The following is a 23978-nucleotide window of genomic DNA, read 5'->3' as shown; positions in this document are numbered from 1 at the left end:
ATTTACTGAAAAGCTATTGTGCATACTAATTCACAGAATATTAATTTGAATAAGTGAATTTCAGATAGATATTATGTTTTGAAGTCCATCCATTCTTCTATTTCACAAACTTGACTGGCCATAAAACCCCTCAAACCCAATTAAGTAGCCTGATAATGTAAGTTAACTAAAATATAATCTCTATATTGCTTCTAAAATATATTAAAATATATCATTACAAGTTTAGAGGTTTGAAAAATAGAAAATTAGTCCTACAAAAATTCTTACCCAGAAAAAGTGAAATTGTTCAATGAACCCCTTCCTTTAAAATTGCATCTTTCGGCTTCATACTTATTTGGATTACAGTGCTCAAACTCACCCGGGGCTCACTCACTCACTGGGAAATATTTAATTAGATTATCCTCTTCATCGGAAGGAACATGTAATTAGTTCAGTTATTCTCAAGTCTTATTATCCTTTATCGCTGGAGCTGCAGAGAAGCAGAGGAGAAGCTAATAACATGTAACATAGTCACAGGCCACCACTGCTGAGTCCTATGAATTTATGAGGAGCTAGTCTTGTAGTACATTCTCAAAGATTCATTTTAGGAATATCATTGAGAGGTGGGGAAAAAAAGGGTAGATCCTATCTGGATTTAATGCAAGGGGCTAATATATTACTTTTTGTAACTAATAAAATTTCAAGGACTGACAGCAAATTTCTGATTTGCTTTTCCCCTAGTAAAATGTCTGCTTTGAATTATGCAGAAAGAATTCTTCTTCCTGCCAACTTGTTTCAATTCCATGTGCAAAACCATCCACAGAACATTGTCAGGGGTTTCTTATAGAGGTTCATTTCAGGATTCCTTAATCATTGGAGGAACACACACACACACACACACACGCGCGCACACACACACATATCCACACACATACATACTCTTTCTCCTCTTTTTGGAGCAAGCAAAGGAAAATGTATTGGATTGGTAAAGTCTATGTATGGTGCTTTCCCTTTCTGAAAGTAGAGACAAAGATTAGTCACCAGATGGGAGAAAGAGGTTTTAGTGTCCTGTTTTATGTATGCAGGCCCACCCTGTATGTAGGTGGAGAGGGCAGTTGCCGTGAGATATGATATAAGAGGTGCTGGAAGTTCTGCCTGTCCAAAAATAGCCCTCGCAAGGCCTGGGTTCAGGCACAGGGTCGGTAAAACCCTGGTTCAGATGAAATGAAACTGCATTTTCAGAATGCTAACCCATTATACCGTTATCCTATCAGCATGCGTTTATTTATCAGAAATAAAAGCTGGACCTTTGAGGGAATGTTCATTTGGACAGGGAGAGTAGGGGAAGGAGTTAGCAAGATCCAAGGCGCGGGGTAACAATGCGAATCCCCAGAAACAATTTCTGCATCACCATCGAGTGAATTTGTTGAAACTAAACCTCTTCCACATTCATTCACTCAGTCAGTCTCTTTTGAATCAGTATTTTATGGCATGTGACATTTTCTCAAACAGGCAATGCTTTTATCTGGGACTTTATTAACAAGAATAATAACAACTCACATTTGGAAGATGCCTTTTAGAGTATAAAATACTTTTCACACACAGTGTAGATTTGATCCCAACAACCTTGTGAAGCTGACTTACATCTTACTATTCTCATGTAGCAAACGAGCAAAGAGTCTCGAAGTGGTTAAGTGACTTGCCTTGCACGCCCGCAGCTGATAATGTCAGAGCCCCATGTTGGAACGCAGGCTCCAACTTCAGGCTTCACCCTGTTACTTCAAGCTCTTTGAGACACAGTCCCTACAGTCAAGGAGCTGACAGTTAAGTTTAACCTGCTTAGTAATTCACCTAAACAAAGGAGCAAGCTCTCTGGGAGTTTTCTCTAGTGCTGTTACCGAGGAAGTGTTTCCCCTGGTCTTAAAGTTTCTAAAAGAACTGTGCCAAACACAGGCTTCTGCAGGCACACATTTGGCCTCAGACTTTGGATTAGACTTTATCAGTCATTCACATCATTCCCAGGGCTAAAGACATTCCCCACTTAGAATACCTGACCCCTCTGCACGAAGTTGTAAAATAAATAAACCAAATTAGATAAGGAAAATACAAATACGAATTGGCAGGTATTAACTTAGGATTTTCTCTAGAGCCCTTGGGACCTGGGGTTTCTTTGAGGAGATAAAAGGTTGGGGTAGAACTTGATCAAGAATGATGAAGTGACTGTAAATCTAGAATTTCTATATCAAATCACGTCTACTTTGCACCGTAAGCAAACACACACATATCTCCATCCCTTTAGGTGATGAAGCCACAGTTTTGTAGCAGCTCTAGCTCATCCCTTTTTAGGCATTTTACACTTCATTCACTTTATACTCCTTCCTCAGTAAGTGCAAAGTGCACCGAGTTAAATAGAATTATGTAAAATTTAGACTTAAATGTTCCCATTCAGCAGCCAAGTAACCCTGTTCAAATGCCATCATCTCTTTTGTGAAATCTTCTTGGATTCCCACAGGCAAAGTTCATCTTGCTGTGTTATATTGTGGTCGTTTGTTTGTATCTGCCTCCCGCTACTTTGTAGCGAAGGGCATGAGCATTAGAGGACATGTGTTATTCATCACTAAAACCCCAGCGCTCTAGGCTAGCAATCCCAAGTTATTCTGATCACATATCCCATCAGTTCAAAAAAAAAAATTGAGCGTTTGTTCCATGTCCATTGTGTGTGTGTATATGAACATATTACAAATATCATAGAACACCCTCAAAATTAAGAATTAAAAAGGACAAAATAAAGGCAAATGTAATCAGGGGGTCTAATATTTCCCCCCCCCCTTGGTGGATAGTCTTGTTCATGCCCAGGGGTGCATTTGGAGGCCGAATCCACTGATTTTTGCACTTTGGCTGCACACAATAAACGTTTGTGCAATGGGACTGTGGAATGAGTCTCTGGCACATCAGGCACTTCCCCTGACACCAGTCACTTTCTCAATTAGTGAACTAGTGCCAAGTGTTTTCCCAGCCTCTGAGCACACTGGCTTCGCAAGAGGAGGTCTGGTTGGATGTCAGCCACACTGGCCGTCACAGGGTACCCTTTTACAAGGGACAACCTGCACGATGTTTGTGAAGGGCTTTGTGATTTGCGTGCTGATTCTTTCATTCAGCATGTATTGTGTTGGTTGTTTACCATGTGCCCATCATAAAGTTAATTCCAGCCTTCAACTTAAAAGACAGATATGGAAATGAGCAGTTTATTACCATATGATAACAACAAAGTTGTTAAGGGTACACTGAATGCACAGAGCAATGCCTAAATCTTTCTAAAGTTTTGATGGAAAGGTTTTAGGAAAATGGCTAGAAAGCTGAATGGGGAATTTATGAAGTAAGGAAGGAGGAGGGGGAATTCTAGGCAGAGGAATCAGCCCAGGCAAAATCAGGCAGACATAGCACGGCATAACCAAGAAATTCCAAATAGTGGGCATCCCTGAAGGATAGGAGGGAAAGTGAAAGGAGCAGCTAGGAATGAGGCCAGACAAGTGTGTCAAGACTAGGTCACAAAGGGCTTGGTGTGCCCTGCTAAGGAGTGAACACTTTATCCTTTCGGTATGGGATCCATTGAGGAATTCTGAGCTGGAAAGTAATATGAGAGGTGAAGATATTAGAATCAGCGTGCAGGAAAAATTCTGCAGGAGGATGGAAGGGCGGCACTATTAATAACAGTCCATTGCTGTATAGCATTTTACATTGTATATTTCATTTATTAGCTGTTTTATTAAAAAAGCAATACAGTACATGTTAATTGCAGAAAATTTGGGAAATGTAGAAAGAGCATAGCCCATAGACTATTAGGCCCCTAAGTATCTGTAGACTATTCCACCATTCAGAGATGCATGCTTCTTTTTAAAAAGTAGGAACTATATATACTTTCTATCGTGTCCTTTTCATATATTATGACATTAGCCTTTTTCTAAATCCATATACAGTGTCTATATAATAGAAAGCATGTCTCTATTCAGTAATTCACTTAACCACTCCCCCTTTTGCTAAATTTAGACTGTTTACCAATAGTGAGGACCTTGATTGTTTCCTTATGAAAAATTTCAAGAAGTGTAATTACTGAGTCAAAGTATATAAATCTTTGTAAAGCTCTTGACATACATTGTCAAAATGCATTCGAGATAATTTGTGCCAATTTACATTCCTTCTAACAGTTCCAATTTAACCACACCCTCTTCAACATTGTATTTTTTATCTTAGTCTATTTGATAAGCAAAAATTGTAGGGTTAAACATTTAATCATATTTTTATTGGCTGTGTTTTGTGATTACGGAATTCATGAAAGCAAAATGATTATGTAATTTTGTTTTCGGATTTCTTGTGATAATGGGAGGGGAACCACTATTGTCTAAGTTCAGAATGAGGAATATTTGCTTTGATTTCAAAGCAGATTTTAGATGCTGTGAGGGTTACAAAAAGGAAGAAACCATCATTGGGGGCCCTGCCAAGCTCCAGGTGCCCTGCAGCAGAAGGACACACATGCAAGGCTGCTAATACAGGCGCACCTGCAGGAGGGGACTGGATGGAAATATGAACAAGGGCCAGGGAGCGGGGCCAGGGAGCGGGACCAGGGAGAATTGTCTCAGGCAGGGGAATCTGGGAAGGGTTGTTGCAGGAAGGTCTTTGGTGTGAGCCCTTCCGATTGCTAAACCTCTTCTTGCCTCTTTGTGTCAGTGGTCCTCAAAGTGGCAAGCCTCAAAATCACCTGCAGAGCTCATTTAAAAATGCCTATGCGAAGGCTTCCCTGGTGGCGCAGTGGTTGAGAGTCCACCTGCCGATGCAGGGGACACGGGTTTGTGCCCCGGTCCGGGAAGATCCCACATGCCGCGGAGCGGCTGGGCCCGTGAGCCATGGCCGCTGAGCCTGTGCGTCCGGAGCCTGTGCTCCGCAACAGGAGAGGCCACAACAGTGAGAGGCCCACATACCGCAAAAAAAAAAAAAAAAATGCCTATGCGAGATCCCAGCCACAGCGATGGGGATCGGGGGTGTCTTCAGGATAGTCCAGAACACACCTTCTCAACAAGCATCCAGGCACTCCCAAGCCTGCACTTGGAGAGACGCAGCCACACCTATGTCCACGTGCTGCTCACGGGGCCGGGAGAGGGGTCATCCTCCCCAAAGGTGAACTCTCCATCTGTACTCTGGCTCCCCCTTGCCACCACCCAGAACAGGACAATGGCCCCACTTATTCTCCTCCTCCCACTCTCCATGGCCCAGTGTTCATCCATCCATCCATTCTTTCATTTTTGAGCATTTGTGCCAGGCACTGTTCTCAGAGCTGGAGAAACAGAAATACCATTGAAGGCTCTTGCCTTTAGGATATTTACATTCTCCAATCTGTTGAGTTCTGCCAAAGTAACAGTGATCTGAGAAGGGCCAGAGAATGTTCATGCTTTGTTCATTCCTCTGCTCTTCAAGGCAGATGGTACTACTGCCTGCCTGCCCACTTCTTTGTCTATAGCCTCTGAGCAAATCAGAATACCTCTGATCAACATATATGCCTCTAGCGCTAGGAGCAAATGACAGTCAAACAAAGCTGGAGGGGGAGGGTACAGAGTGTAAGCCCTGAAATACACATTCAAGGGTTTTGAGGTTTGCCATGCGTTACCAAGACATCTAAGAAAGCCTGGGGGTTTTGTTGCATAAGAACAGTCACTGAAGATAAATGAAATGCCAGGACTCAGAAGGAAACCTCTATACATCTGATCATGTCTCTTACCTGCTTAAAACTCTGTGTCTCCTTATCACTTTCAAGATAAAATCCAAATTCCTTTAGTATGTTATTTGAGCAGCTGGTGGCCTCACCCCTGCTTACTTCTTCAATGTCAAGTTTCCCCTAATTCTCTCCTCTCCCCATCCCCCCACCTGCCACTCTTGGCCCCCCACACCCCTCGAGTGCTTTCAATCACTCTCAGTTTCTGGAATACACCCCTCTTCTATGGGCTAGAAAGACTGGGGAAAGCAAAGCAAGGGATAAAGTCAGACCGATGATACTATCACCTTAACTCTGACCGTCTCAAAATGGTTCGCCTTGAGAACTTGCTATCTTAGGGTGACCAACTGTCCTGGGTGCCCGGGACTTTCAGTTTGAGCACTGAAAATACCAAGCCCTGGGAAAACACTCGGTTAAGTCATCCTAGGGTCAATATGTAAATGACCTTTGCCCCAGTTCTTAAACTCAAGGGTATTTTAAGAATCTCTAGAATGCTTGTTGAAACTTTATGCTCCTAGAACCTCACCTCCAGAGATTGATTTGGTGGTTCTGGGGGGTAGATCCCAGGTAATCTGTATCTTTAACTAGGGTCCCAGGGATTATGGGGCAGGTGGTCCACAGGGCACACAGAGAAACACTTATGGGAAACTAGGCAGCATCCGTCTGCTCACAAAGGGCTCCTCCAGCAGCCAGCCAGGAGACATCAATACCCTGTATGCTTCCTCTATGAGTCCAAGAGATTAGGAGAGGACACGGGAAACTTAAAAAACAAGCCTCTATATGGGACAGGTTTGGAATAGATTGAAAGTTAGGAGGCAGCAATAGCCTTGAAGAATACTGTCCACAGCGAAGCTAGAGGAACACTACAGCTTTTTTATAATTGCGAAGGAGTAGAGTTTTGAGGGGGAAAGAGGAGAGAGTTGACACACTGAATACATTCTTTGCCCAGCAGGACATTAGCAGGAATCCCACTCCAGGCTGTCCTCTGAAATGAACAGCTTGGTGACTCTATATTTTAGAAAGATAGATATAAAAAATTCAGCAATATAGATGCACATTACTAAGAACAAGGGACTCAGGGGTGCTGATAATATGTGAGTTAAATATGTTAGTGTGAAAGGCCACCAAAGAAACCAGAAAGCAGTGGCTCTCAGACCTGAGTACATCAGGATCACCTGAGAGCTTGTTAAATCGCAGACTGCTGGGCCCACCCCCAGAGCCTCAGGTGCAGCAGGTCTGGGCCGAGCCCAAGAATTCGCATAACTAACAAGTTCCCAGGTGATGCTGATGCTGCTGACCTGAAAGACACATAATCACTGTTTTTTAAAAAAAAGTCTCTATTAGTTTGAAGGCATGAATCTCACCATATCAGTACCAGCTTGGTCACCTTACTTCTAAATTCACAAGAAAAAAATTAAAACTGGCTTAAACAAAAGGGAGTGTACTGGCTTGTATAACTAGAAGTCTAGACAGGTTTTGGGGTCAGCTTAGCCCACAGGCTCCAGCCCCACTTCCTGCATCTGTGAGGAAAGACCCTTCCTCCATCTGTGTGGCGGCTCCAGCTTCCTATGGTGGTGGGATGGCTGCAGCCTCTTCCGAAAGCATCAGGACTGAGGAAATGGGATCCGGCAACCCCAGGAGAACACTCCTCACATCCCACTGGCCTGAACTGGGTCACAAGCTCATCCTGAACCAATCCTGGACCAGGGAGGTTAGGATTATTTCTAGTGCAAAGGGGTCCACCCCTGGAGCTGCGAGTCCCCAGAGGCACACAAGCCAATTGGGAGAGGGGTGAACGCCTAAAAACAGTCAGATTCTCCCAGAAAGGAAGGAAGGTGTGGGTGGGCACCCAGCAACTTCCAGTCTAGGAAGTGGAACGTGGAATCTAACTAAATGGCAAATGACTCACCTAGTGGTCTGGCATTGGGGTGCAGGAAGTTCAGGGACCAGCCGTACTCAGATATCTAGGCCAATCAGTGACTAGCAGGGTATCAGTCACTGGACTCAGACTGAGGCAGGATTTTAGGGGAATGGTCTAGGATCGAAGGAGAAGACGACTAGGAAAGGAAGGTGGATGCCAGCCTGAGTTTCTAAGTTTCTAAGACATGAGTTCAGGCCTGGGGACGAAAGACAGATGAAGTACATGGGAGGTAACTTTTTACCTTTACCCTTTGAGGCTTCTTCTCGGCTGGGTCCAAGAATTAAATTGACATTGGACAGATGGACAGGAGAAAAGCATGCAAATTTGCATACGTTTTACCTGACACAGGAGCCCTCGTAAGGAAATGAAGCCCCACTCCCAAAGAAATGGCAAGAGCTATGGGCCTTTATATTGGGTTGAACAGAGAGAGACAGTGTGAAAAAGTAGGTGAACTATGTGGGGAGGCTAAAAGAAGTTAAGAATTATTTTAGCAAGGTCTTCGTGTATAGAATTCTGTGTCAACTTCTGGTCCTCAGTGACGATGATGTTAATTTCCTTCTGGTACAGGGAGGGCATCTTTCACATGGAAGCTTTTATCTCCTGTTTTCATGAAGAAAAGGGAAGATTAGAATGCCCTTCTTGCATCTGCCGTTTTTCAAGTGCCTTTAGTTCACAATAATCCTTATGCCAAAGTGGTACATTCTGCCACCTTTCAGAGCTATTTTAGTATCTGAGGGGTCTCAGATCCCCACTAGGTCTCAGGAAAAAAAAAAAGAAGCACAGCTCTCTAGAGTGGAGGCACCAGGTAAAGACAAAACTAGTAAGAGAGTCAAGAGTATTTGAACATAAAAAAAAAAAAAAGCTAAAAAGCTCTACATCCCTCCAGCTAAGATAGGGACTGGGTATAGAGACCAGGGAGGGGCTGGGATACTAGATGGGAGCCCGGTAGCTCCATTTCAGGAGTGAAAAGGCTTCTGTGAGGCCACTGAATATGGTGATGCAGAGTAGGACCTTGGAACTAGGTGGCCTGAGTTCAGATCCCACAACTACTACTTACTTGTGATCACCAGGCCTTAGTTTTTTTATCTATAAAATGCGGTGATGAGTCCCCACCTCGGAGGGAAGGTGAGAGTTAAATGAGGTAGACTATCTAAAGTGCAGTCCTTAGATTATTTTAGTGCCACTGTTGGAACAGTCCTTATCTGGCACATAGTGTGTGCTATGTAGCCACTTATGTGTTACTTATTTAGCTTGAGAACCTACTGCTACTTGCAGTCTACTCCTAGACCTTTGTGATGGTAGCTATGAATATTGGAAAACACCCAACTTCAAGTCAAACAAGAAATAACTCCAAAAGCCATTTTAAATTTATTGAATGACATATGTATCGATTCTATGCGGGATTGGAGACAGATGAATCAGATCAGGATCAGCCCTTCCAAGCTCCTAGAGATTACAAACCCTGCACACAAATAATTGCAAAACAAGAGAGCCAGCTCCCTTAGGGAAGATTCAAAAAAGTCATAGGTTTGTTCAATTGTAGCTTTCATGACAAGCTGAAAGAACCAAGAATGACTTCAGAGGGGTGGGGGCATCTTGGGACTGAGGAAAAGAGCTTGATCTAAAATAAAAAAAGGATTACCATGATAATAGAATCATATGCTACTAATATACACCTAAAGCTAATATATATCTGAACTTTCTATATCATCCTTTCCTATATTATCACATTCAGCTTCATGTGCCTTTATTTTGTGGGTATACAAAAACCCAAACGCTACTTAAAAAAGGAAAGCTTTAGGATCTTCCCTGTTGGCACAGTGGTTAAGAATCTGCCTTCCAGTGCAGGGGACATGGGTTCGATCCCTGGTCCAGGAAGATCCCACATTCCATGGAGCAACTAAGCCTGTGTGCCACGACTACTGAGCCTGCACTCTAGAGCCCATGAGCCACAACTACTGAGCCTGCCCACCACAAGTAGTGAAGCCCGTGCATCTAGAGCCCGTGCTCTGCAACAAGAGAAGCCACGGCAATGAGAAGCCCGCACACCGCAACGAAGAGTAGCCCCCACTCGCACAACTAGAGAAAGCCTGCGCACAGCAACAAAGGCCCAATGCAGCCAAAAATAAATAAATAAAAAATAAATAAATTTAAATTAAAAAAAAAGGAAAGCTCTGCTTTTTCCTTCTTTGGAAGAGTAAGTCCAACAAATGTTTCTAAGATAAGTCCTGTGCTTTTTGACATGAGCATACTAGATGTTCAAAATGCACCTCTCCCTTGGGAAATTCATCACATTTCAAATTATACATGTCTGTTAAAGCATAGATCTGTTCTACCTTCTATGTATTTGTTATTGCTGCTTCTGAAACTTCCTTACGGCCCCAAAGAGGTCTTAATCCCTGTCAAATGTTATTATGTTACCGACTTTTATATAGTCTTGAAAGGGGTTGTTTATTTAGTTTCAGTGACTCCTTGTTACTGCCAAATATTATTTCATTTCAGCCCAGATGTAAGGGGTCCAATGACTGGAATTATTTCACAGCCCTGACATTGTCGAGAGATGGATACCAGTTTAATTATGGACAGCTGAAAATGATCCAGGAGTCACCTGCTATGGATATTTATCATCATTATGAACTTCTCACCAAGCTGTGGTCTGAGCCCTTTCATAACGTTCCATTTGCGTTAGACAGACAGGATGACCTACATGGAACCCAGATCTTCTGTCACCTTGAAATTTATGTAGGGACAGCTTCATATTGCTTGATTATTTTCTTTTCCTCTGCTCAAAGTGAGAAAATATGTTGCAGTCATTCCTATTCTTTTTCTTTCCTCTTGTCTCTCTCCATTGCCTTCTCTCACTGCTACCCTGCTCCTTCCAGCTGTTTTTCCAATTATGCCTCATTGGAAATTATTCATTACTTAAAGAATGTGAACTGGATAGACTAGACATATAAAGGACCAAGCAATGCAATGACTGCAATGTAGTTGGCACCCAGTAAATGCAGGAGGAATGAAGGAGGGAAGAGAGTGGAGGGAACAGGAAGGGAGGCTGAGGAGTTGCAGAACACTCAGGTCATGACTCTGTCTCATTGTAGAAGAGATTAAGAATAACAGACTTCCTCCTCTCCCCCTCCCAGAATACACTGCACCATAGCAGAATCTGTTTTACACCTTTTCTTTTTATCTCTGCTTTCTCTAAGTGCATCTTGGGCTGTCCTTGTCAGAGCAGAGAAAGGGTTAAATGAAAGGAGCAACCAGGTTACCACCAGCTGATCATAAATTAAGGTTCCCCTTCTGCCTGCCCAAATGCACATCTCTCCATTACTTTTTTCTTTCCCCCAACCTGAGCTGAAAGGTCTTCAAGAATTCCAATCCTGCCCTGGATGTAAGCATAGCAACAGTAAGAGCTCACTTTAGTGAGGGTTTACTGTGCATAGATCATTCACCGTGCTAAGTCTTTTTATGTGTTTCTTCATGCAGTGCTCGATACAGTCTTGTGAGATCAGCACTATTCATGTTCTCTTTCTGTACATCAGTGGTTCTCAACCAGGGACAGTTTTGTCCCCCAGGGAAATTTGGCAGTGTCTGGAGAGACCTTTGGTTGTCACAGTGGGGTAGCCAGGGATGTGCTAAAAACATGCTCTAGTGCATGCAAAAACCTCCTGCAATAAAGAATTAGCTGGCTCAAAATGTCAATAGTGCCACTGTTGAGAAACCCTGCTGTAGCTTAAAAAGCTGAAGTTTAAAGGAGTTGAGTAACTTTCCCAAGGCCACTCAGTGGTATTTGAGAAGACTGGAATACAAACGCAGCCTGTGCTTCTGCTTTATGCTGCCCATGAGTAGTTGAGGCTTCAGCAGCTGGTTCATCATCCCTTGTACCAGAGGACCTAAAATTCCCAGCAGGAATCTTTCCCTATGAGGGCATCTCCATATAAGTGGCCCTTTTCAGTCACTTGAAATCACCTGCTCATCCATCCTTTTCATCAAATATGCAGAATCAGTCCCATCTAAAGCAGCCCTTGACTCTAAACATTGAAAACTTTGTGAAAAACACACACATACATACACACACACACACACTGGGGCAATACTTCCTCTGACTTTGTCATTTTATAAGCAGATATAGCGTATATAAGACAAAAGCAGAATGCATAAGCAACAAGCTTTGAAGATGGCATATATAGTTACAGTTTACTTTGATGAATAAATTATACATATTTAATCTGACATGTGTTTAATGATAAACATAAGCACTTGTGTTCTGTAGAATAATTAGCTAAAAATGGTAAACAGCAGTATTACTTTTAAGGTGTCAATCAAAGATGTTAGTATTCTTCTCTTTTTATTAATTCTTCAGTATCTACAATCTCAGTTTTGCCAATGTTTTGAGAAACTGAGTATCTTTTAATAATCTTAATCATCCCCAAAGGCAGCTACCAAAACACACATACTCCTGTGCAGACATGCACACACAGGCACATGCATGCACACAGACCCATGAGTCTGTGCACAGTCTCGTGGTCACACAGTCACACACCACATATCCACACACACCTGGACACAGTCACACACAGACAACTCCCAGGTCTTACTCCCCAGAGCAGCTTCCTTTGCCTTTATTCCTCCCTCACAATACGGAGCTGCTGTCTCACCGGTTTTCTGCCCCACCTACCCACTCACCCTCTCTGATGCTTCTCCTTTGACCATAATCTGAAGGGTATTTCCATTTTCCCTTCAGAGCCCTTCCTCTGAATGACGTAGCCCTGGTGTATAAGAGCAACTTCAGGCAGTGAAACTTGAGGGTGGATGCATGGGAAACTAGTCATGGCCGCAAGACTGCTGTCACACTGCAGCCTCCCAGTGCCACAAAGGTGAAAGCACATTTATCTTCAGAGCCAGCCTTAGGCATTGCAAGCTTTTAGGTTAGAGAGAATAGCTACTTCCCATCCTAAATTCTCAAGTGCCACATCTGTTACTTCTTGTTTGAAATTCTATCATCAGTTGCTAGTCCCTTTCATTCTATAAATAAGGGATAAAATTTTATAATACAGCTTACTCACTAGTATGAGTAAAATTCGTTCAAAGTGAGTTACCAAGTTAAATCTTTTCTATTTTGCAGCAGGAGGGATTTAAAAAGCAAAAAGGCGCTCTGTATCTTTCTGAATTTTGCCTTGGACCCACCCTGTTTATCCTCACCTGTACAACGGCACATTTCTTAAATGACCAGGAAAAAATGTCATAGCCTGGAAGTCACAGATTTCCATTACCTTTCACTGTGTAATATCTGAGTGCACCATTACTATTTTATAAGGCATGTAAGCATTTCCTACATTAATAAACTTTGCCAAGAATGGTGCCAAATAGGATATCTTTCCTTTCAGTTTTGGCATAAAACCTAAGGGACAAAGTGATGGGATGATTAAGCAAACATTATTTTATTTTATTTATTTATTTACTTATTTATTTATTTTTTGCTGCGGTGCGTGGGCCTCTCACTGTTGTGGCCTCTCCCGTTGCGGAGCACAGGCTCCGGACGCGCAGGCTCAGTGGCCATGGCTCACGGGCCTAGCCGCTCGGCGGCATGTGGGATCCTCCCGGACCGGGGCACGAACCCGTGTCCCCTGCACCAGCAGGCGGATTCTCAACCACTGCGCCACCAGGGAAGCCCCATTATTTTATTTTATATGTTGAAGTATAGTTGATTTACAATATTGTGTTAGTTTCAGGTGTACAGCAGAGTGATTCAGTTATATATATATATATATATATGTAACTGAATCACTTTTCACTATCACACAGACATGTTCTGATCAAAACAGGAGCCACTAGTTACATGTGGCTATTTATGTTTTAATTTAATCCATTAAAAAAATTAAATTAAAACTTCAATTCCTCAGTCACACTAGCAATATTCAAGTGCTCAATAACCACAAGTGGCTGGTGGCTACTCTTTTGTATGGTACAGGTAAGGAACACTTCCATGATCACAGGAAGATCTGTCAGCAGTGATATAGACAAAGAAAAGTTGGAGAATATCCAGCGTTAATGCAGGCAGTGGGTAAACAGACCCTTTTGTATAGTGGCGGTGGAAATAAAAATGCTGCTAACTGTTCAGATATCAATTTGGAAGTATCAATAAATATTTAAAATACACATGCACTTAGTAGGAAAAAAACCTGAAATTACTTAAATGTCCATCAATAGGAAACTGGTTATAAATAAATGACCAAAAACACCCATACAGTAGGAGGTTATGCCAATAATTTAAAAATACATGTGTAGGGAAACGGGCGCTCGGACGCCGCCGGCTCTACGGGGAGGGCTGCAGCCCCTCTCGAGCATCCCTGTCCCCCCGTATTGGCCGGTGCCCATAGTCTGCAAGTTATTCGTCGCCCGCCTCATTCAGATACATCAGAAATTCATCTACACGTGGAATAACTCCAACAGAACACCTACTGAACGCTGACAGAAGACCTCAGACCCCCCAAAAGGCAAGAAACTCCCCACATACCTGGCCAGGTGGATGAAAGGCTCTTGGTGCTGCAGCCAGGAGGTAGTGCTGTGCCTCTGAAGTGGGAGAGCCAACTTCAGGACACGGGTCCACAAGAGACCTCCCAGCTCCACATAATATCAAGCAGCGAAAATCTCCCAGGGATCTCCATCTCAACACCAGCACCCAGCTTCAGTCAACGACCAGCAAGCTACAGTGCTGGTCACCCTATGCCAAGCAAATAGCAAGGCAGGAACACAACCCCACCCATTAGCAGAGAGGATACCTAAAAACATAATAAGGCCACAGGCACCCCAAAACACACCACCAGACGTGGACCTGTCCACCAGAAAGACAAGATCGAGCTTCAACCACCAGAACACAGGCATTAGTCCCCCCCACCAGGAAGCCTACACAACTTACTGAAACAACCTTAGCCACGGGGGACAGACACCAAAAACAACGGGAACTACGAATCTGCAGCCTGCAAAAAGGAGACCCCAAACACAGTAACATAAGCAAAATGAGAAAGCAGAAAAACACACAGCAGGTGAAGGAGCAAGATAAAAACCTACCAGACCTAACAAATGAAGAGGTAATAGGCAGTCTACCTGAAAAAGAATTCAGAATAATGATAGTAAAGCTGATCCAAGATTCTATTTCCCAGATCCAAAATCTTGGAAATAGAATAGACAATATGCAAGAAACAGTTAACAAGGACCTAGAAGAACTAAAGATGAATCAAGCATCGATTAAAAACACAATAAATGAAATGAAAAATACTCTAGATGGGATCAATAGCAGAATAACTGAGGCAGAAGAACAGATAAGTGAGGTGGAAGATAAAATAGTGGAAATAACTGCTGCAGAGAAAAATAAAGAAAAAAGAATGAAAAGAACAGAGGACAGTCTCAGAGACCTCTGGGACAACATTAAACGCACCAACATTCGAATTATAGGGGTTCCAGAAGAAGAAGAGAAAAAGAAAGGGACTGAGAAAATATTTGAAGAGATTATAGTTGAAAACTTCCCTAATATGGGAAAGGAAATAGTTAATCAAGTCCAGGAGGCACAGAGAGTCCCATACAGAATAAATCCAAGAAGAAATACGCCAAGACACATATTAATCAAACTGTCAAAAATTAAACACAAAGAAATCATATTAAAAGCAGCAAGGGAAAAACAACAAATAACACACAAGGGAATCCCCATCAGGTTAACAGCTGATCTCTCAGCAGAAACTCTACAAGCCAGAAGGGAGTGGCAGGACATAATTAAAGTGATGAAGGAGAGAAACCTGCAACCAAGATTACTCTACCCAGCAAGGATCTCATTCAGATTTGATGGAGAAATTAAAACGTTTACAGACAAGCAAAAGCTGAGAGAGTTCAGCACCACCAAACCAGCTTTACAACAAATGCTAAAGGAACTTCTCTAGGCAAGAAACACAACAGAAGGACTATACCTACAATAACGAACCCAAAGCCATTAAGGAAATGGGAATAGGAACATACATATCAATAATTACCTTAAATGTAAATGGACTAAATGCTCCCACCAAAAGACACAGAGTAGCTGAATGGATACAAAAACAAGACCCATATATATGCTGTCTACAAGAGACCCACTTCAGACCTAGAGACACATACAGATTGAAAGTAAGGGGATGGAAAAAGATATTCCATGCAAATGGAAATCAAAAGAAAGCTGGAGTAGCAATTCTTATATCAGACAAAATAGACTTTAAAATAAAGACTATTAGAAGAGACAAAGAAGGACACTACATAACGATAAAGGGATCGATCCAAGAAGAAGATATAACAATTGTAAATATTTATGCACCCAACATAGGAGCACCTCAATACATAAGGCAAATACTAACAGCCATGAAAGGGGAAATCGACAGTAACACAATCATAGTAGGGGACTTTAACACCCCACTTTCACCAATGGACAGATCATCCAAAATGAAAATAAATAAGGAAACACAAGCTTTAAATGATACATTAAACAAGATGGACTTAATTGATATTTATAGGACATTCCACCCAAAAACAACAGAATACACATTTTTCTCAAGTGCTCATGGAACATTCTCCAGGATAGATCATATCTTGGGTCACAAATCAAGCCTTGGTAAATTTAAGAAAATTGAAATTGTATCAAGTATCTTTTCTGACCACAATGCTATGAGACTAGACATCAATTACAGGAAAAGATCTGTAAAAAATACAAACACATGGAGGCTAAACAATACACTACTCAATAATGAAGTGATCACTGAAGAAATCAAAGAGGAAATTAAGAAATACTTAGAAACAAATGACAATGGAGACACGACGACCCAAAACCTATGGGACGCAGCAAAAGCAGTTCTAAGGGGGAAGTTTATAGCAATACAATCCCACCTTAAGAAACAGGAAACATTTCGAGTAAACAACCTGACCCTGCACCTAAAGCAATTAGAGAAAGAAGAACAAAAAACCCCCAAAGTTAGCAGAAGGAAAGAAATCATAAAGATCAGATCAGAAATAAATGAAAAAGAAATGAAGGAAACGATAGCAAAGATCAACCAAACTAAAAGCTGGTTCTTTGAGAAGATAAACAAAATTGACAAACCATTAGCCAGACTCATCAAGAAAAGAAGGGAGAAAACTCAAATCAGTAGAATTAGAAATGAAAAAGGAGAAGTAACAACTGACACTGCAGAAATACAAAAGATTATGAGAGATTACTATAAGCAACTCTATGCCAATAAAATGGACAACCTGGAAGAAATGGACAAATTCTTAGAAATGCACAACCTACCAAGACTGACTCAGGAAGAAATAGAAAATATGAATAGACCAATCACAAGCACTGAAATTGAAACTGTGATTAAAAATCTTCCATCAAACAAAAGCCCAGGACCAGATGGCTTCACAGGCGAATTCTATCAAACATTTAGAGAAGAGCTAACACCCATCCTTCTCAAACTCTTCCAAACAATATCAGAGGAAGGAACACTCCCAAACTCATTCTACGAGGCCACCATCACCTTGATACCAAAACCAGGCAAGGATGTCACAAAGAAAGAAAACTACAGGCCAATATCACTGATGAACATAGATGCAAAAATCCTCAACAAAATACTAGCAAACAGAATCCAACAGCACATTAAAAGGATCATACACCATGATCAAGTGGGGTTTATTCCAGGAATGCAAGGATTCTTCAATATACGCAAATCAATCAATGTGATACACCATATTAACAAGTTGAAGGAGAAAAACCATATGATCATCTCAATAGATGCAGAGAAAGCTTTCGACAAAATTCAACACCCATTTATGATAAAAACCCTGCAGAAAGTAGGCATAGAGGGAACTTTCCTCAACATAATAAAGGCCATATATGACAAACCCACAGCCAACATTGTCCTCAATGGTGAAAAACTGAAACCATTTCCACTAAGATCAGGAACAAGACAAGGCTGCCCACTCTCACCACTCTTATTCAACCTAGTTTTGGAAGTTTTAGCCACAGCAATCAGAGAAGAAAAGGAAATAAAAGGAATCCAAATTGGAAAAGAAGAAGTAAAGCTGTCACTGTTTGCAGATGACATGATACTATACATAGAGAATCCTAAAGATGCTACCGAAAAACTACTAGAGCTAATCAATGAATTTGGTAAAGTAGCAGGATACAAAATTAATGCACAGAAATCTCTGGCATTCCTGTACACTAATGATGAAAAATCTGAAAATGAAATCAAGAAAACACTCCCATTTACCATTGCAACAAAAAGAATAAAATATCTAGGAATAAACCTACCTAAGGAGACAAAAGACCTGTATGCAGAAAATTATAAGACACTGATGAAAGAAATTAAAGATGATATAAATAGATGGAGAGATATACCATGCTCCTGGATTGGAAGAATCAATATTGTGAAAATGACTCTACTACCCAAAGCAATCTACAGATTCAATGCAATCCCTATCAAACTACCACTGGCATTTTTCACAGAAGTAGAACAAAAAATTTCAAAATTTGTTTGGAAAAACAAAAGACCCCGAATAGCCAAAGCAATCTTGAGAACGAAAAACGGAGCTGGAGGAATCAGGCTGCCTGACTTCAGACTATACTACAAAGCTACAGTAATTAAGACAGTATGGTACTGGCATAAAAACAGAAAGATAGATCAGTGGATCAGGATAGAAAGCCCAGAGATAAACCCACGCACATATGGCCAACTTATCTTTGATAAAGGAGGCAGGAATGTACAGTGGAGAAAGGACAGCCTCTTCAATAAGTGGTGCTGGGAAAACTGGACAGGGACATGTAAAAGTATGAGATTAGATCATTCCCTAACACCATACACAAAAATAAGCTCAAAATGGATTAAAGACCTAAATGTAAGGCCAGAAACTATCAAACTCTTAGAGGAAAACATAGGTAGAACACTGTATGACATAAATCACAGCAAGATCCTTTTGGACCCACCTCCTAGAGAAATGGAACTAAAAACAAAGATAAACAAATGGGACCTAATGAAACTTCAAAGCTTTTGCACAGCAAAGGAAACCATAAACAAGACCAAAAGACAACCCTCAGAATGGGAGAAAATATTTGCAAATGAAGCAACTGACAAAGGATTAATCTCCAAAATTTATAAACAGCTCATGCAGCTCAATAGCAAAAAAACAAACAACCCAATCCAAAAATGGGCAGAAGACTTAAATAGGCATTTCTCCAAAGAAGATATACAGACTGCCAACAAACACATGAAAGAATGCTCAACATCATTAATCATTAGAGAAATGCAAATCAAAACTACAATGAGATATCATCTCACACCAGTCAGAATGGCCATCATCAAGAAATCTAGAAACAATAAATGCTGGAGAGGGTGTGGAGAAAAGGGAACACTCTTGCACTGCTGGTGGGAATGTGAATTGGTACAGCCACTATGGAGAACAGTATGGAGGTTCCTTAAAAAACTAAAAATAGAACTACCATATGACCCAGCAATCCCACTACTAGGCATATACCCTGAGAAAACCATAATTCAAAAAGAGACATGTACCAAAATGTTCATTGCAGCTCTATTCACAATAGCCCGGAGCTGGAAACAACCTAAGTGTCCATCATCGGATGAATGGATAAAGAAGATGTGGCACATATATACAATGGAATATTACTCAGCCATAAAAAGAAACGAAACTGAGCTATTTGTAATGAGGTGGATAGACCTAGAGTCTGTCATACAGAGTGAAGTAAGTCAGAAAGAGAAAGACAAATACCGTATGCTAACACATATATATGGAATTTAAAAAAAAAAAAAAATGTCATGAAGAACCTAGGGGTAAAACGGGAATAAAGACACAGACCTACTTGAGAATGGACTTGAGGATATGGGGAAGGGGAAGGGTAAGCTGTGACAAAGGGAAAGAGAGGCATGGACATATATACACTACCAAACGTAAGGTAGATAGATAGCGGGAAGCAGCCGCAGAGCACAGGGAGATCAGCTCGGTGCTTTGTGACCGCCTGGAGGGGTGGGATGGGGAGGGTGGGAGGGAGGGAGATGCATGAGGGAGGGGATGTGGGAACAGATGTATATGTATGACTGATTCACTTTGTTATAAAGCAGAAACTAATAAAAAAAAAATACATGTGTAAACAATACATGTCAGCACAGAAAGCTGTCCTAGATAACTTTTTTTAAAAACCGTATTTATTTGGGCATACTTTAATGCTTAGTTTTAGAATATAATTTCAAGAAACCCAAATATAATGTTATACACTGATTTTTACCTTGAGATTGGCTTGAATTCTATTAACATTCATAATTACATTTATGCAAAGACTATTTATACATGAAGACGCATAAACACATACACAGCTACTTTTGGGCTATGAGTAATAAATGGTCTCTTCTCTCATACAGAGGTGTCCTAGATAACTTTGGATATAAAAACACAAACCACTTGACAATATGAAAATGTGATACTATTTGTATTAAAATATAAAAAGATATAAGTATATGTCTATATATGCCTAGGAAATTACATAAGGATACACAAGAATTGGTTAATGGAATGCAGGAGATTGGGGAAGCATTTTCTTTTCATTGTACATCCTTCTGGTACTGCTTGCACTTTTTACCATGATGAGGAGCTATTGCACTTGGTCATATATTAAGGAAATGAGAGAAACAAAAGAATGTGGTACCAAATGAATGAATGAATGAATGAATGAAAGAATGAACGAAGAAACAAAGCGAATTAGATGTGCATGTCAAAAACCTGTTTGCTCAGCCCTGGGCTAGTTTGGACTGAGCCAAGTTTATGGATTCTGCTACTATTTGCTGAGGTCTTTATATATCCAAACCAATCCTAAGTCATTGACCCAAGAATAATGGGTTAAATGTGAAATCATATCTTATGCATTTTTGAAGCTACTGTAACAAATACCATGGACCCTCAAGGAGGGCCCTGAAACCAAAACTTTTAGGAAAAATGGTGACTATATTTGGAGTTCGTGGAGGAAAAGCCTTTCCTCATCCCACCCCTCTCCCATCATCCTTCCCTTCTCTGCCCCACATAACCACACCTTTCCCTCTCCTCCACCACCTCTTTTCCCTGGTTTGTTCCAGGCAAGAGAAATGCAGATACAAAATCTTTACCCTTCCTCAGAACTCACCTGGATTGAACATGCAGCAAGTTAAGCAACGATTCAAGCTGTTCCTTGTGCCTTGTTGTAAGCATACCAGGGAAACCTGGCAGCAGACCTGCAGACCTCATGGAAGTCCTATCTATCTTACTATCTATCTATCTATCTATCTATCTATCTATATCTATCTATCATCTATCTATGTATCATGTATACACATACATATATGTATGCATATGTGTTTATATGTCTGTATGTATACATGCACTTGTGCACACACATACATTTTGTTTCCATGGGAATCTGTGGAGCAGTTCTAAGTATTTGTCCCAACCGATGCCGTGCTTACTACTAATGTGGGAAGGATCCACAGAGAGGAGGATGGAAGAAGGGAAGGGAGGGCACTAGTGTCTGTGGGTGGGCCTGATCCCCAGGCAAGGAAAGAATTTGGCTCATTTGGTGTATTTTTGTTGGATCAGATCATTAGGTAGTAAATATGACATACGTCTTTGAATCAGGTCAGTGATAAAGAGAGAAATGTTTTTATTTCTTAGTGTGCTCAGAATCACAAACTTCCTAACAGACAAAGGGCATCCACCCTCAAAATAAGATCTTTACAATCGTGTCTTCCTGCCTCAGCTGCACTCTTGGACGCTAAATTTCCTCCTACACCAGTCTTTCCCAGAACCAAGCACCTCGGGTAGCTTGGCCTGGATGTCCCCCCGGCCCTGGCAGGCCCCGAGGCCTGGCCTGAGTAGGTCCAGGAGACACGTACAGGCCTCGTCTGGGAACAGTTTTTCTCCATTTAATAAGTCTCATTTGCCCATAAGACGCATTTTTTAAGTTTCTGACTCATGCCAGCCTCATTTATTTGGTATTTTGGCTTGATGAGTACCTAGGTTTTAACCCACTTAGGGCTGTTTTTCTGTCTAGTTCTGGAAACTTTGGGGTTTGTTTAATTACTCCTCAACCCTGATCAGCTCACGGCTCCATTTTTCTCTTGTATCCCTCATCCTCCCAAGACCTACTGCCCTTGTCGGCTTGCCTCCCCAGCACACAGACACACACAGAGACACACAGATGCACAGACACACAGACATACAGACACACAGAGACGTACAGATACACAGACACACAGATACACAGACACACAGATACACAGATACACAGACACACACAGAGACACACAGAGATGTACAGATACACAGACACACAGACACACAGAGACACACAGATACACAGAGACACATACACATGGACTAGATACTGGATAAGTAACCCTTACAATGCTGGAAGGTTGAAGATTTGATTATTATCTCAGTTAATACGAGTAAGGCAAGGGAAGGGAAGCCTAAAATTTGTGTCTTCTGCAGATGTTTTTTTTTTCTTCCCTCAAAGACTTATCCTTCAAACAAAGGCCCTCTAAGGATTTGTTTTTCATCTGAGACCAAACTACTGGCTGTTGATTGGCTGGAAGTGTGAACTATGGGGTGTGAGAATAAAGACTTTTCAGTAGAAATCCACTTATAAACATTTTTTCTTTTTCTACCTCTCCTGGAGATGACCCACATTCCATAAAAATTTTCAGTCTAAGATGTTTGTCAGCAGAGACTTTCATTTACATTGATTATCCCAAGGATTCACATTACCATTCCATTTGGGAGAAGCACAGAAAGAAAATGGCATGCCTGGGAGTCAAACCTCCTCCGAGCAACCTCCTCTGGGAAGGACAAGCGTGCCGGTTTCTGCCATTGCCAACAGTGCCACGTGCAGTGCTGTGCCCTTCTCCGGGAGTGTGGGCATCGGCACTGAGTCTGCCTCTGACTGGGTCGCCCTGGGCTGCTCAGGGAGGAGGGAGCATCCTCCGGGCTCGCCCCGCCACTGCTCTTCCTGGCTCTGTGTCCATGAGATCACGGGTGCCCAGCTATTCCTAATCTCCCCATTTCACAGTAGGGTATCATTCTTATTTTGGGGCTGTGCCAGATTTTTGTTTTAAACCCAGCTCTCTACGGACAGTTTTCGACTGACCAGAAATAACATTGATGGCCCGCAAAACACCTTTCTCTTGGGACATTTTGTTGTGCTTTGAGTACATTTTAACACAGTGAGGTAACAATCGTAGCCTAATAGGGACATGGGGATAGAAAACAACTCCAGAGACATCCCATCCATCACCGTGACGCCAGGCAGGCTTCACCCACACCACGCGAGACATAGGTAAATATTCTGTTTTCACAGGTCATCAGGAAAAGAGACCCAGTCCAGTGTTGACTTCCCTTCAACACTGTCATTATATTTGTATCACAGGGAAACGCCCCATCCTAGACTGCTATGAGCTTCAAAACTCAAAGCTGTATATTTTGAACCAGATGTCACAGAGAAGCCTGATAGTCGGCACACTGTTTAGCTGGTATTGAAAAATAACATTTCAAACCAAATATACCTACCCTTTGAGGCTGGACCCAATCGGACAGCTTTCATTTTATGTGTGACTGTCCGTCCCCTTAGGATTCCCTTCTCTCTTGAGTCTGGTCATCATTAAGTGGTGAGATTCCACAGGTGTATCCTTATGTTTTCCAGCTCCCAGAAATCACAGCCATCATGTCCCTTTCCCTAAATCGTGTTAGCAGGAGCAGAAGTGCCATAAAAAGCAAAGAGCTCTGTTTCATGGAGGGTGTTTGCTTAGACACATGCAAAGCTTTCTGACATTTGGTTTGTTCCTTTGGTTTTTGGAAACAGCAGCTTTAAAGGAGTCCTTTCCCTGGCTTTCCCCCTCCTGCGTTGCAATGCAGGAAACCCCAATGTGGTCTCGAGGCGGTCCGATTACATTTTGGCATATGATAATCCACAGGGCCATCTGCAGTTAGAAGCAAAATAGCCATCTCCCTCTCTTTCAGCTATTTCCCTTGGCAAAGTGAAAAGTCATAAGGAACCGGATTGGTCAGGAAAGCCCTGACCAAGGGCTGGTATGAACCTCAGACAAGACGCAGCCCGATGAGATGCAGTGTGCGCCATCATTATCTGAGACAGAGGCTGTGAAATTGACACCATATGCGCCCGGAGGAGTAATTGCACCAAGGGGGGAGAAAAGCAACATGTCAGGACATTTTAGTAACACCTAATTCATCCCGAGGTTATAAATAAACCTGATGCTTGCTTGAAAA

The 23978-nt window shown here is 41.8% G+C and overlaps 1 protein-coding gene across 1 annotated transcript in view; it reads left to right on the top strand.

The window, feature by feature from the left end:
• The window catches only part of SPAG17 (sperm associated antigen 17), a gene marked incomplete at both ends in the record, with an annotated part of 220105 nt that overhangs the window by 36404 nt on the left and 159723 nt on the right, over positions 1–23978 (top strand). The gene's annotated exons all lie outside the window — the stretch shown is intronic.

This window comes from Hyperoodon ampullatus (genome assembly GCF_949752795.1).
Source record: "Hyperoodon ampullatus genome assembly, chromosome: 2".
NCBI lineage: Eukaryota > Metazoa > Chordata > Mammalia > Artiodactyla > Ziphiidae > Hyperoodon > Hyperoodon ampullatus.
Note: the sequence above shows the minus strand (reverse complement) of the source record. Positions and strands in the feature narration are given on the sequence as shown.